Here is a 13,619-nt window from a genome sequence, read left to right as displayed (position 1 = left end):
GTTGGGCTGGTTGTTAGCAGTACGGGTCATCCCCACAAGATGGGCAGGGCAGAGCTATCCACAGCCTCACTTACATTTCATAGGCGCTGCCTCAGCATACATTCAAATCACTTTACACTAGCCTTTTGTGACCCCCAGTCCCTTTGCAGCCAGTCTGTACAGGAAGGCAGGAAATACCAGCACCATCTGTGGGGGTTGTGGGGACTCCAGATGTTTGTTCCTCTTCAAAGCTAGTAACATGTATAAAAGTAGGATCCTCAATCCCACTGTTCACTTCTGGACCTGCCTAGGACCTAGGACTGTTAGAGGACTCTCCTGCTGCCTGATGCCAGGTGTGTACTTCAGAGGACTTCCCTACTGCTCCAAAGGGACTGCCCTGCTGTCAGAAGCTTGCCCTGTGCCCTCAAAGGACTATCCTGCTGCTTGAGACCTACTTTTCTGCCAGAACACAGGACCACCACAGTGACTCAAGGGCTAGTTTACTGTCCTCCCTCCTGTTCAGAGTTACAGGTACACAAAAAGCTCCACCATCCTCCAAAGTGCACCTTAATATAGCCTGAAGTGAGCCCTTCACCTCCAAGTGGTGCAGCCCTTTTCTAGGCCCTTGGAAGTGGTGCTAAATGTGCCCAACCAGCCAAAATCCAAATTTTCTGCCAAAAAGGGATCTGAGAACTGAAGGGAGACCAGGATCTACCTGTTTGCTGATCCACCCACAGTGCTGACTTTGCGGTGGCTCCCACCCCATTCTTCCCTACAGCACAAATACTGCTCACTGACTCCTCTCTAGATGTGTATCCAGCCTCCTGGAGCTCTCTTCAGTTACATCCTACAGCTTCATCCCACTGGAGATCTTCAGTGTCCAAAAACGACATTAAGTCCGAATGAAGAAATCTTCATGTGACTTCGCCCAACAGCACCCCAATGACCCTACCTCCTCCTCGGACACCACTGGCTGCCTTGCCCAGCACTTTACCTTCTCAGACATTTTTCTTTTAAATTTCTACTAAGTGCAAAGGTAAGCCAAGACTGGGCTCAAGTTAGTTCTTGTATATGAACCGCTCTCCATCGAAGTCAGCTTTAACTTTTGACTTTGCTCCATCCTGTTTGACTAGATCTCCATGGTTGGCGCTTTGACCTTTTATGCTAGATCGAACTAAAAACTTTTAAAAAATCATAACTCTACTTATTGGATTTTTGTTGTTTTGGTGTCAAATGATTTATTACATTGAACTTTGTTGTTCTAAATTAGTGTGGGATTTTTCTGATGCTGAGACTTCACTGTTATTTATTGATGGCTGCGTAAATACTTTTCACATTGCCCCTAACTCTAGATTAGGCCCGACATCTTTTGTACCAAATTACCCAAGGGTTAAGCACAGGTTAACTTAGTAACTTTTGTGGTTCACCCTCCCCTCCACCAACAACCCAATTTCTCACAAGGTCCTTCAGCAACCAGACAGTGGATACCCAAACATTATCTCTGCATCCTGTTCTCTGCCTTTCAAGGGCACCCCTATGTCTTATATATAATCCCAGCAGAAATGTCAAGAAGGCTTTGGCACTCAAGCAGGTTCTCATACTTTAATGTCAAAACAGAGGCTTACAGCCACTACCCTGCAGATTCTTGGAGGTTCAGAGGAGGTATCTCTGCCCATTCAGGACAGCCTATTGTTTGCCCCCCTAAGGCATTTTCACATTTTTTCAAGTGCTAATCAGTGTCTAGGAGATGTTTGACAGCAAATGCAATTTAGCCTCCAAGAATTTACAGGGAAAAGGTATATTTCTAAAATGTACTTTTCTTTAATGTTTATTAAATGTCTGACTTCACTATGGAATTGGATTTTTAATAACTAAAAAATTGTTGTTTAACTATTTTTCTAGCTTGTCCCACTCCTGAGATACAGTATTAGGATTTTTAATCTCTACTTTGGTTTTCTATGAATGACAGCCAGGCATGCCACAGTGAAAAATAGCCTTTAGTTGCTGGTCACAGTAAGGACAGGTTAACATCGCATTTTTACATGTCCCACATTTTAAAAGGGGTGGGCAAAATTTTAAATCCTGCTGGCAGAATTAGAGTGATTTAGTAATTCTGCGTTACTCATGTAACTCGGAAGTACTAATTAATTCTGCCGTTCCCAGGGAAGAAATAAATCAACCCTGTTTGGTTTGTATGCAGGGCTGGAAGAGGCAGCAGTCCCTCTGTGTTTAAAAAACACATTGTCAAACATAGGACTGCTCCCTCTTTCAACCCTGTTTAAACCACCGCAGCGCAGTGAATGCACCTTGGTGCCCTTACATACTTATGTAAGGGCAATGAGGTGCATGTGCTGCACTTGAGTGCACTGCATACCCCTTGGCGCCCTTACATACCTATGTAAGGGCATGAGGGGTATGCGCCGTACACTGTGGGGCCAAATTTGCCCGTTAGTGGAATTCCATGGAATTTTAATGTAGTTCTGCAGAATTTCAGCAGAATGAAACTCCGCCAATTACACATACCCCTACTTTTAAATATCATGCACCGGGCCTTGTGGACTACAAGGCTTACATAGAGGGACTTATTAATATTTAAAGGGAAATGTGGACCTCAAAAGGGGGTTTATTTTGACAGGTTGTTCTGTAGTGCTTAAACTGCCACAGTCAGGCTAAAATGGTAGACCTGAAGCCAAGTTTACATTTTGCACAATATACTAGGGATTTATATGTGAGTTAAATATACCAGTAGGGAATATGCCAGTTTGACTATTTTTTAAAAGGGGAGACTAGGCACTGTACCACTGGTTACCAGAGTGCACAGAATTCTAAAACTAGCAAAAATACAGGGACCACCAAAAGGCAAAGCATATAGGGTGACAACGCAGAAAAATTAGGTTTCCTTCAGCAAATATATATTTTTTTAAATCAGCTGCGAGGTCATAGGAGTTCCTAAAATAGGGGTGTTCAACATAGGTTGAGGCAGTGCTTAATTTGAGGCGATGGTTTCCGGTGCGGGCCACCAGCACTTATTTTTGAGGGCCAGCACTTTGTTTTCTGCCTCAGGCACTTACTGTGAGCAAAATTCACCTATAGGAAAGCAGGAGAAAGAGAAAAAACAAAAAGTTTCACAAAGGAAGAAAGCAGAAAGCTGTAAGAGTGAGCTGAGGTGTCAGGGTGTGGTTGTAAATGGATTAAAGAGGCCCAACATAACTTCAGGATTACGCTGCCTCAGCATTCAGTACTCACACGTTTAATTGCAGCAGCCGAGTGTTTCGGAGGAGAGCGTTGGGTACCACCACATTTTTATGTACAAATTAAGCACTTGGTTCAGGACATCCCGAGCCATGCCACAGTTTTAGAATGCCCTTTGACAATACAGCTGACTTTTCATTATAGTCATTCTATATACATTTATAATGTATAATTACCATTAACAATGATAAATCTGTTGTGGCACCAGCCCTCCTGTACTCAGTTTGGACACATCAGCCTGGCAGGCAGGGCAAGGTATTGCTAAAGAGGCCCAAGGCTCAAGCAGGCAAGGCAAGGAGAAGGGAGTAGCAGAGGCCCAATACTCAAGCAGCATGAGTCTGGCCTAGTTGTACCCAGTGAGTTATCTTGAGGCTAGTTCAATTTATATATGGGCTAAAGTATCCCGTCCTATACATAATAAAGATGTTGCCAGTCACCCAGGACTTCCCTGATGAAGTAAATGCTAGAAAACGCAATAGCCTTTTTATGGATTGTGACACCATCTCCATTCCCACAACCCACCTAACTCATCGGCCTATTGCTCATTCATCTTCATTACAAACATGAAGAATAAAGAAAAAATATGTACTGTAAAAGTAAATACACCAAGATGAAGCTAACAATTTTTAAAACTATGTTAGGGTCGGTTTAAAGTAAGTCAGATAAAAAAATGTTGTGGCTCAAATAACATTGAATAATGCACAGATCCCAACTAGCTGGTAATAACTCATTGCAGTCGAGCGGCTGTGCCATTTCTTTATTGCAAGTCACTAGAGACAAAGTCAAGTGTAATAAGAAAATTAGGGACGGGCTTTCGGACAAGGATGGCAAACTCAAACATATAGTCAAGGCGTATTTATAAAGTGTGTGACATGTTGATGTTGCGCTATCACGAAAGCTTTGAAGAGTCGGGGTTCTCAGCGATCGGAGATGTCATTTTGTTTATTTCAAAGCTCTAACGTTGTCTCATTAAAACCTGTTTCTGGCACGTCATTCTTAGGAGGCATAATTTGGAGATACAAGTGATATAGTAGTCTAAGATGGCCGCCCTGATCAAGTACAGAGTTTACAACGTCTGTGCATATATTTTAATGGGGTTCTAACGGTAAATGTTTTATGATGAGAATAACGGCCTTGAAGCGAGGGCATTTCCCATCAGAGTAGGCTGCTCTTCTCATTGTTACACGCTCTGACGGGTCTGTCCTGCCTGGTTATGCAAATCACAAATGTGAAATGTTGGTATTTGATTTTTCAGCGATAGACACACACTCGTTTAGGGTCTGGCAGCTGTCACCATGGTGATGTCTCTCGTGCCTGGAGGCGCTTTATAGGGGTTACGCCTTGCTTCGGGTGCCATCAAATCGTCAGGAATTACGAAGGCACCGCTTGTAAAACATGTAAGCATGAGACAGTGGTAATGTTTGATTGCTCAAGCCCCGCTTACAACCAGCCTGGCTCTGGTCTAGGGAGAGACCATACCCAAGGAATGGAGACCCCTAGAATCCTATCCAGTTCTCTCCGTCTTCCTACCTGCCAAAATAAAGCACAGGATAAGCTCACTATTAGCTAACTGAAGACAAATATTTTGATGAAATTGGATCTCTGTGTGTTTTCAGAGATGTGTCGCTGTGCACTTTTTTGGAGAGGTGTCACTTTGGTATTTGTTATAGAATTCAGTAAGACGCTGGTGTTTTTCTATAAGCATGAAAACAATGCCTGAACCAGCCGGGATAATGCCAGGCAGCACATGACTCAATTCAAGTCCTAGATGCTAAGGTACCAGAATACGGAAAGCTAGGGGTCTATTTACTGCTTGTTTAGCGCTGGAAATTCACTTGAAAGTAGCGCAAAACAGCGCAAAGAGCTGGTTTGTATTACTTAGCACCAAGGAGGCGTTCCAATGGGTGGTGCATGGGCATTCCCATGCAACCACCCAAGGTTTCTGATGCTAAGCCCTATTTACTTCAAAAAGTAGACAAGGTTTAGCACCAGAAAATAGCGCCCATTTCATATAGGCGCTATGAACGAGAAATGCTTTTTTTCTCCTTTATTTTCCAACTTTGCATGTGTGCTGCACAGTACAGCACACATACAAAGTGGGAAAATGTTTAAAGTTTGTCTAAGCATAACATTTTGTTCTGGAAGGTAATCCTTCCAGTACAAAACCAATGCTAAACCCCCCTATGGTGCACAGGTGTGTCTGTGGTGCACAGCCGCACATTTCTGCGCTGGCATAGGGGCGAGGGGAGGAGAGTGCCATATTTCTGCAAATATGGCGCTCTCCTGCTCTCTCCTTCAGATGCAGTACAGTGCAGCCTTTGCAGCTGCTGTACTGCAAAGCGTGACAAACTGGGAAATCTCGCCCTAAGACTGAGATTTACAAAACCGCCAAGCAACCCAGCGGCCAAAAACGCTGCTGTGTTGCGTGACAAGGAGGGAGCAGAAGAGTGCCATATCTACAAAGATACAGAACTCTCTTCCACTCTCCCTACCACTGGTGCTGATTACAGTTGCTGTGCGCCACGCACACACCTTTGCACCATAGTGTAAGGGAGTCTACATTAGGTTTTGTACTAAAAGGGTATTCTTCCAGTACAAAATACTATGCTTAGAAACACTTTAAAACTTTTCCTACTTTGTATGCAAAGTTGGAAAAGAATGGAGAAATGAAGACATTTCTCCTTTTAACGCCTGCTGTCAAATGAGGTTTACTTAAGGCACAAAACCTTGTCTACTACTGTTTGTAGATATGGGTTTGCATCAAAAGGCATGGGTGGTTGCATTGGAATGACCATGTACCAATCATGTAAAACCCCCTCAGCGCTAAGTAATGCAAAGCAGTGCTTCGCGTTCCTTTGTGTTACTTTTAGGGTGCTTTCCAGCGCAAAACTAAGTTGCAGGTCCTTGTCCCTGTTCTGCAACTGGTTTGGATTTACATGTTCTTGCAAAAAATCGCATTTCTGAAGTCTGTAGGCAATCCATGCTGCAGGCTCACATGCTCCAATTTTGCATCTAGTGTTGTAATATTTAGGGCCTCATTTACTACGTTTTGGCACAGGGCACACTTTTTGCTGCGCCTCCTTCTGTCAAAACAAATGGGCAGGAATCTATATCTTATAGATTCAGTGCATTCCGGTCTGTCCCCTGCGCTGGTGCACAAATTGCTGCCCAGTGCCAACGCCACCATGGTGCAACGGTGCTTGCATTGCTGGGATGATTGTTTATGTACAGGAAGGGAAATGTCCTTGCACATAAAAAATCATTGATGTCATTTTCCTCTTTCTATTTGTGCTGTAGATGCAGCACACGTAGAAAGAGGAACAGACATGGGAGAAATAATGTTATTTGTCCCCGTTGTGCCACTTGAACGCCACCCCTGAGGTGGCGTAGGAATGTGACGCATTCCCAGACTTGTACATCTGGGAATGCATCAGATTTCTTTGGATTCCATGGGTGTTACGTGGGAATACCCACAGCAACACCCATGGAACGCCCCTTTCAAGCAGTGTTGTGCATGAAAGGGGTCCTTATTCACAAGGCCATGAAACGCCACGCAAGGTGGCTTTGCGTGGCCTTGTAAATATGGGCCAGCACAATGCGCCACCGGAGTGTAAAAAAAAATGACAATCTGGTGGCACTGTGTGCCACTAGGGCCCCATAAATGAGGCTGTTAGTTTAAAAACAGGCTTCGAGTAAAATAGATCCCTAAAGGCAAGCACTGTGAAGTATGGATTCCAATGGCAAACCATAGGCAGTGCATATTTGGTGGCAAGGTCCAGCAATCATGATTTTAAAAGCCTAGGCTAAGTCTCGGAAAAAGTCCTAAAATAATTAATGTGTTATCACCGAGTGGAGAATGATAGGTGTGGGAGAAGTCTGTTTCACTTGAGTGGAATACCACAGAACTGGTGCCGTAAATTGAGCAAAATATGATCGGAGATATGTTCTGTGAAACATAACTCCCAAGACAAAAACCTGGTATTAAACTGGTATGACAGATCAATAAGTTAATGCGCCTGCTGCAGGAATCTCTGTGTATTCAGAAGGTCACGCTATGGAAATGCTCAGTATTTTTGCAGATATGTGGGGCAGTCGCCACGTCCATTTTACTGTTAAATGAAATCCCTTCCACCAGCCACCTTCTCTACATGAGAGCACAGATGCAGAACCACGCTGCCAGTCCAAAGCAGAGGGAATGGGAGGGGGTTCTTGATGACATGTCTGATGTCCATGGGCCGGACTGGTGGAGCTCTACTGCACTGTTGCATTGTTGTATATTGTATATGCTTTAATATAGTGCCTAAAACCGCTGACAAGATGCTAAAGGGCATTAGTACACATGTATTATGCTGCACCACTGGGAGTGCCTGGTTGAAAGAATGTTGAGATGAATGAAGAGCCTGTAAGAATTATTTTAGAATCATGCATGATGCTCTGATCCTTTTATCAGTTGCTGCGGATAAGTGAACAGTGGTGCAAAGACGAGTGAGAGATAGAATAGATAGGTTTATTATGTTAATTTATTTTATGATTAGTCAGAATGGTGCTGGTGATGAGTGTGGTCTATGTGGGAAGCCCTTTGCTGTGTGTGATGAATAGTGAAAAACACTTCTTTAGTTGCTGCAGCCATGAAGCCATGTTTATGCCTAGAGTGGAACGAAGTAGTAGGGGTTAGTTACCCATGTGATCATTTGTCCCATCCATGAGCATGAGTATGGCCCAGTTCCTGCAGGTGAATACTCTTGGATCACCTAATGTCCATACTTTGTTTGTGGATGATATGTTGATTGGTAATTCTGCATAATTTCTTTAGAAAGAGCCAGGCCTCTACTTCTCTCTTGAATTTCAAGTAATTTTGAATATTTCTGTCTTTGCTGGAAGGGATTCTATCATTGTGTAGATTGTTTGGAGCAAGAGGTGCCACCACTGTGCTTTTTTTAGTAGGGGAAAAGTGCTAACCGCTAATATAATCGTTGGAAGTTTGTTTGGATGAACAACAGATCTCTGTCTTGGATGACTTTGTGGCAGTGCAGAATGTATTAGAAAAGAACATTTGTCTAGAGGAAGCCTGTGAAGCATTTGCATCACAAGTATGTGGTCCCACAGGCAAATGTGTAAGATTCTCTTACTGCCACGTTTTGAGTTCTTTGTAGTTTTCAGATTGAAGAGCATGCACCTAGACCAAGACCATTTGCATAATCTAGGCGAAACAGAACAAGGAAATTAGAGGTCTGCTGCTTCAGAGAGAAAACCTAGGTGATGGAAAATGTATGAAATAATTATTATAGTTTCTTATGAGCGTCTTGTGACATAGGACCTTATTTAAAGTTTGGCAGATGGGAAACTCCATCAAAGCATGACAGATATCCCTTCCACCATATTATAAATACCATAGGCTATAATGCACTTGTAATGTGGCAGACGGGACATCTGCCACATTTATGATGGAGTAGTCATCTGCCAAACTCTAAAAAAGGCCCTTAGTTCACTCAAAGAGTTGATGAAAGACTGTAAAATCCCAAATCTCTTATTTCATTTGACTTCAGAGGTGGCGAGTCGCGGCACTCTTCTTGATCTGAATGATGATGATTTGCTGAGAGAGTTTGCCTATGGGCTCAATGTTTCTCATGACAAATACGTCCTCACTGAAACAGAAAGGGCCTCTCAGTTTTCCAGATACTGACAAACAATGCTACAATCATAACGTTCATTGCCAAAGCCAATAGGTCTCCCTTATAATTCTGCCCACAGAGCTAAAAGCTTTGTCAACACTTGTGTACACACAAGGCAATCTTATTATGACTTTCCCATTCTCTACTGTCATTAAATATGTAGAAATCCATTTAAAGATGGGCATCTGTGTATATACACACATGGCAGCCATCTTTGGTTATTTTTATGGACGCTAAATCATTTTTTATCGTTCTAAGTCAGCCATCTTGGAATGGTGGAGATTGATAATAAAGTATTTAAACAATCAAAGGTGGTCAGATTGCTATCTTTGAATCGTCTTATGGTTTAAATCGTTCTTATTGTCATAAACAAAGGTTTATTCAAGTACAGTAGACCACCCCCCAAAAAAAGAACATAATCTCATTGCTGCAAACAAAGTTTACATTAGTAGCCAGCCTAAGAAAATACAGAGGAATTGGCCAGTCTTTATAATTGAGTGCCTAACACTGGGCACAACAACAATAATGAAGGAATTGCCATTGTACTGATATATTTTGCTTCATCTTTGCAAGGCACAGATCTCTTATTGTGAATATTTTTTCAACCTTGTCCGATTTCTTCAGTATTGTGTCAAGGGCCTCAGATATCCCTCTCTGCCTTTCTGTCAGCTCACAAATTGAGACACATGTCAATTGTGATTCCCCAGCGCTCTTTTTGCTTCTTGTCTAAGATTGGAAGTAATTTTTGTCCCTACTTGTGTTTCCCAGCCATTGCTGTTTGCTGTGTTGTGTATCTGTCACTGTGCTGCAGAGTCTGTCCTGGGCTAAACAGATCTACCGAAAAGAACACTGCCCGCTTGCTCCAACCTCAGGCTCTGGTCCCTCCTGGGCAAAACTCAACCACTTCGACCCTTGGACAGTAGTTTATCAGAGCTGCCTTAGGTTTCAAAAGAGCACCCTCACTCTGAGGACCTAGGCAGTTCGACAACTCTGAGGGTTTTCACCTGATGTCCCTCTCACAGGTGAGCTGGGACCTCGGATGGGTATCATTCTTCCAGCTTCAGCTTGGTATCCACATCAAGGATGTAGCTTGGTATCACGCCACCCATCTTCGAGCATGCCCTCTCCCAGGCAACCCTCTATCTGTTGGGCTCGGTTAAAGTGCTCCCCAGATGGGCAGCGGCTCTCAAATCCAGAGTGCCACAAGGAGCACTCGGAGAGCGGCCATTCTGCTTGCCATCCTGCTCAGTACCCATCTTTAAATGTTTTAGAAGTGTTTATCATTCTCTACTACTCAATGATGGCCAACATGTTGAAAGCGCATTGGCCATTAAGGAAAAATAAAGAATCATAAAGTATTTAAACATCATTCAGATGTAGCTACCTTTGCATATGCATGCACAGGTGGCAGTCTTTGTATGATTTTGGAATACTTTATTAACATGAAAGAGGGTCACCATAGCAGTTTCTACAGAAGATGAGAAGTACTCGAAGTGACAACGAATTGCCCAATAGCAATGTGTGGACAGAGGCAGGCCTTTGCTGACGTTTTAAACATCAAGAGTGGAAAAATAAATCATTATTTAAAACAGACAGGACATACTGGCCCACTCGTAGAGTTTTGATGTCTCACAAAGTTAACACACTGTTAAGGCCTTCTACTGTGTCAGACAGGAATACGGAGCCAGATGTTGGATGGAGATGAACAATACTGTTTTGAAGAGGGGAGTTGTGGAATGTGTTTGAAGTTGCCCAGCATGAAGCAAGGTACCTTGTGTGCACCACTACAGCGTGCAAAAGAAGCTGGGGTACATTATAGAGAGCTCAATGTAGGTAATTCACTGGCTGGATTCATGTAACAGTGCAGTGGTTCCTAACCAGTGGCATAACATTAGTCCCCGCAGCCCCTGCGGTGTGGGAGGCCTCCGAGTTCCAGGGCACCCCGTCAGCACAGTGGGCACTGTGCATGGGCCCCTGGCCTGAGAGCTCCTGACTGGATCCAGAGAGCCCCCTCCATGTACTTTACAGGGGCCCCCTCACGTTTCGTTAGACCACTGTTCTTAACCTGTGGTCCGTGGACCCCTGGGGTTCTGCGACACCTCCAGGTTCCGCAACTGTTAAGAAAATTAAATAATGTAATCAAATAATATAGTACATATAAAATATAATTGAAAACTGAAAGTTTTAAAACACTATAAATTTGAAGGAATTTGATATTGAAACTAAATATATTAAGTTTGTTCTTTATTCTTATTTGTGAGAGCAGCACAACTACAGAAAATTAAATCTAGTATGAACCATTGGTGGCCTAGATTCAAACAGCAATGGTATGCACTGACCGAAAGAGAATAGGCACTAGCACCAAAACAACAAAGTGATATCTAGAGTCCAGCAAATTGCTTTATGTTTTAGAAATACATCTAAATTTGAAAAGCTCCAACTTTTTGCATTAAAATTTAGGTTTTTTGCATTTTGTATTTGTGAAATAAATAAAGTATTCCATAATTTGTGTGTTTGTGTGGTATATATTGTTTCTGTATTTTTATTTGTTGTTTTGAGATTCAAATTATAGAAGCTGCTTAGGCATGGGTACACAACTTCCAGTAGTGATTGGGAGAGGGTCCACGGAAGCTGAAAGGATAAGAACTGTTATAATAGTGCATTCCCCGTGTTTAAAAGTGCACACATTAATCTGGAAACCAATAAACCTGTAGGGACCGGTACAAGGTAAGGTGGCCATCATCTTACAGATCATTGTGAACTCTTTTTCCAGCCCTGGACTTTTATATAATAGTTTAATGCACCCTAGGTGTTGTAGCCTTTGCCTTCAATTGAACTATTTAGAATAACACACTGAAAATAATGATTTGAAGGTGAAAAGTTCAGTGATGGAGTCAGTGTCCGAATTAACCTGGAGTAAGGCGATCAACCCAGTACTGGAAAATAGAGACTTGAACACAGAAGAAGGACTAGCAACAGCAATGCCCCTATATAGCAGCGATCAAGAGCAAAGTTAGAGAAGTCACAAAGAGTTCAGAGAGCAACATACGTGCAATGATTAGCACAACCCATTGCGGGCACATTGGAAGGTTCTGCCTTTGAGAGTCTCCCTGGTTTGGTTAATGACAAAGGGCCTAAGAGTTTGGCGACTGAGATACTCGTCACAAACGTGGCTGATATCCTATTCACTGTATTACACAGTGGCGGCTCCTCTGTTAACGCGGAGGAGCTTCACCCCACTACTTGTGGGGAGAAGAAAAAATAAAATGACAATAACAGAACGTAGAATTTTATTTTAATCTGGAGCCAGGTGGGGAGGGCGGGGCTGGAGGAGGGCTGAAGGAGCAGTGCTATGTGCACCATAAGTGCCCATGCCTGTTTGGCCGGCTGTGTTGGGCCAGCCAAGCAGACATGCGCTTAGTATTTCTCCACCTGGCTGTATTGCACAGCCGGGAGGAGAAAGTGCATAGGGTCCCGCTCCCTGTTTGAGCGCCGAATGAGGCCGCTCACATCAATCACGATGCTACTGTCATGCTGGTGACAGCAAGATCGTGATTGGCTGAGGGAAGTGTGTAAACCTGTGTGCTTCCCGGAAGAGTACGAGGACGAAGGAGAGGAAGTCGTCTCCTGATGAATCAGGTAGTGGTTTTTAATGTTTTTTTTTTATCCCTCCACCCCTGCCCCGCCACCCCCGTTCAGTGGCAGCCTCCACCGGTATTAGAAGTACATTGTAGTCTCTGATATCTGTTATACTGAGGGCCGGATATCCGGCACGTTCTGACGGGGTATCCCATCTGCCAACCTCGAAATAAGACCCAGAATCAAAACTCGAGGAGTAGCTGCCAAGAAAGAAAGCGTTGACTGCTCAGCCCCGGTCTGTCCCCATCTCTCATCCTTTCCTCTCACAGCTTTACCTAATGAGGCTGCCTCTATCTCTGGGCAGGATATGCATTTGCCAAGGGCAGGGAAACCTTCAGGGCTGGCCCTGCCCCTCATCTTCTCTTAATTCATGGGCCTTCAACCCTCCCTTTTCCTGATCTCATTTCTTTGCTCTTCCTGAACATTTTAATCCAGGCTTCCATTCCATTATTTTTCATTCCTGCGGTCTGTCGTGTGCCAGCAACGCTGTCCTTGTTCTTGTTACTCTGTGAACATTTTAATTCATTCTACTCCTTTTGCCTTCATTTATAGATGCTTCATTTCCCCTCCAGCCCCCATTCTTTATTTCTCTTCTCACCTCCCTGTCTTCTTCCTCCCTTGTTTTTCTATACCTGAGGTGTCTTTTCTTTACTCAAGTTTCCTGTCCACTCTCGGCTGTCTTTTCCCATCCCGAATTTTCTTTCTGTTCTTCTTTTGTTAAAACTTCGTCCTAACGTCTTCTTGTTATTTATCATCTCATATTTTATCTATCATCCTGTCTCTATGTATTTACCCTAACTCTTCTTTCTTTTCATTTCCGTTCCAGAACTTCGCTTTTTTCCACCACATGTTCTTACCATTTTTTCTCTTTCTCTTTCTCCTTCCCTTCTTTTTCTGTTTCAATCCCCTTCTGCCATTTTCTTTAGGCAGCCTTTATTCCTTCTCCCCATTTGGTTTCACCCTTTATTTTATATTTCTTCCTCTACCTCCTTCTTTCTTTCAAATGTCATCATATCCTGCTTCCACCCTCTTCCATTTACTTTCCTTCTTTTCACATTCCACGTTTTTCTGCCCTTT

The 13,619-nt window shown here is 43.2% G+C and overlaps 1 protein-coding gene across 1 annotated transcript in view; it reads left to right on the top strand.

Annotated features, from left to right (window-relative positions):
- NPAS1 (neuronal PAS domain protein 1) overlaps positions 1-13,619 on the top strand; it is a 444,390-nt gene that overhangs the window by 87,406 nt on the left and 343,365 nt on the right. The window lies entirely within an intron of this gene.

The sequence above is a fragment of the Pleurodeles waltl genome, chromosome 9 (assembly GCF_031143425.1).
Source record: "Pleurodeles waltl isolate 20211129_DDA chromosome 9, aPleWal1.hap1.20221129, whole genome shotgun sequence".
Taxonomy (NCBI): Eukaryota; Metazoa; Chordata; class Amphibia; order Caudata; family Salamandridae; genus Pleurodeles; species Pleurodeles waltl.
The sequence above is the reverse complement of the archived record's forward strand: the minus strand, read 5'-3'. Positions and strand labels throughout refer to the sequence as shown.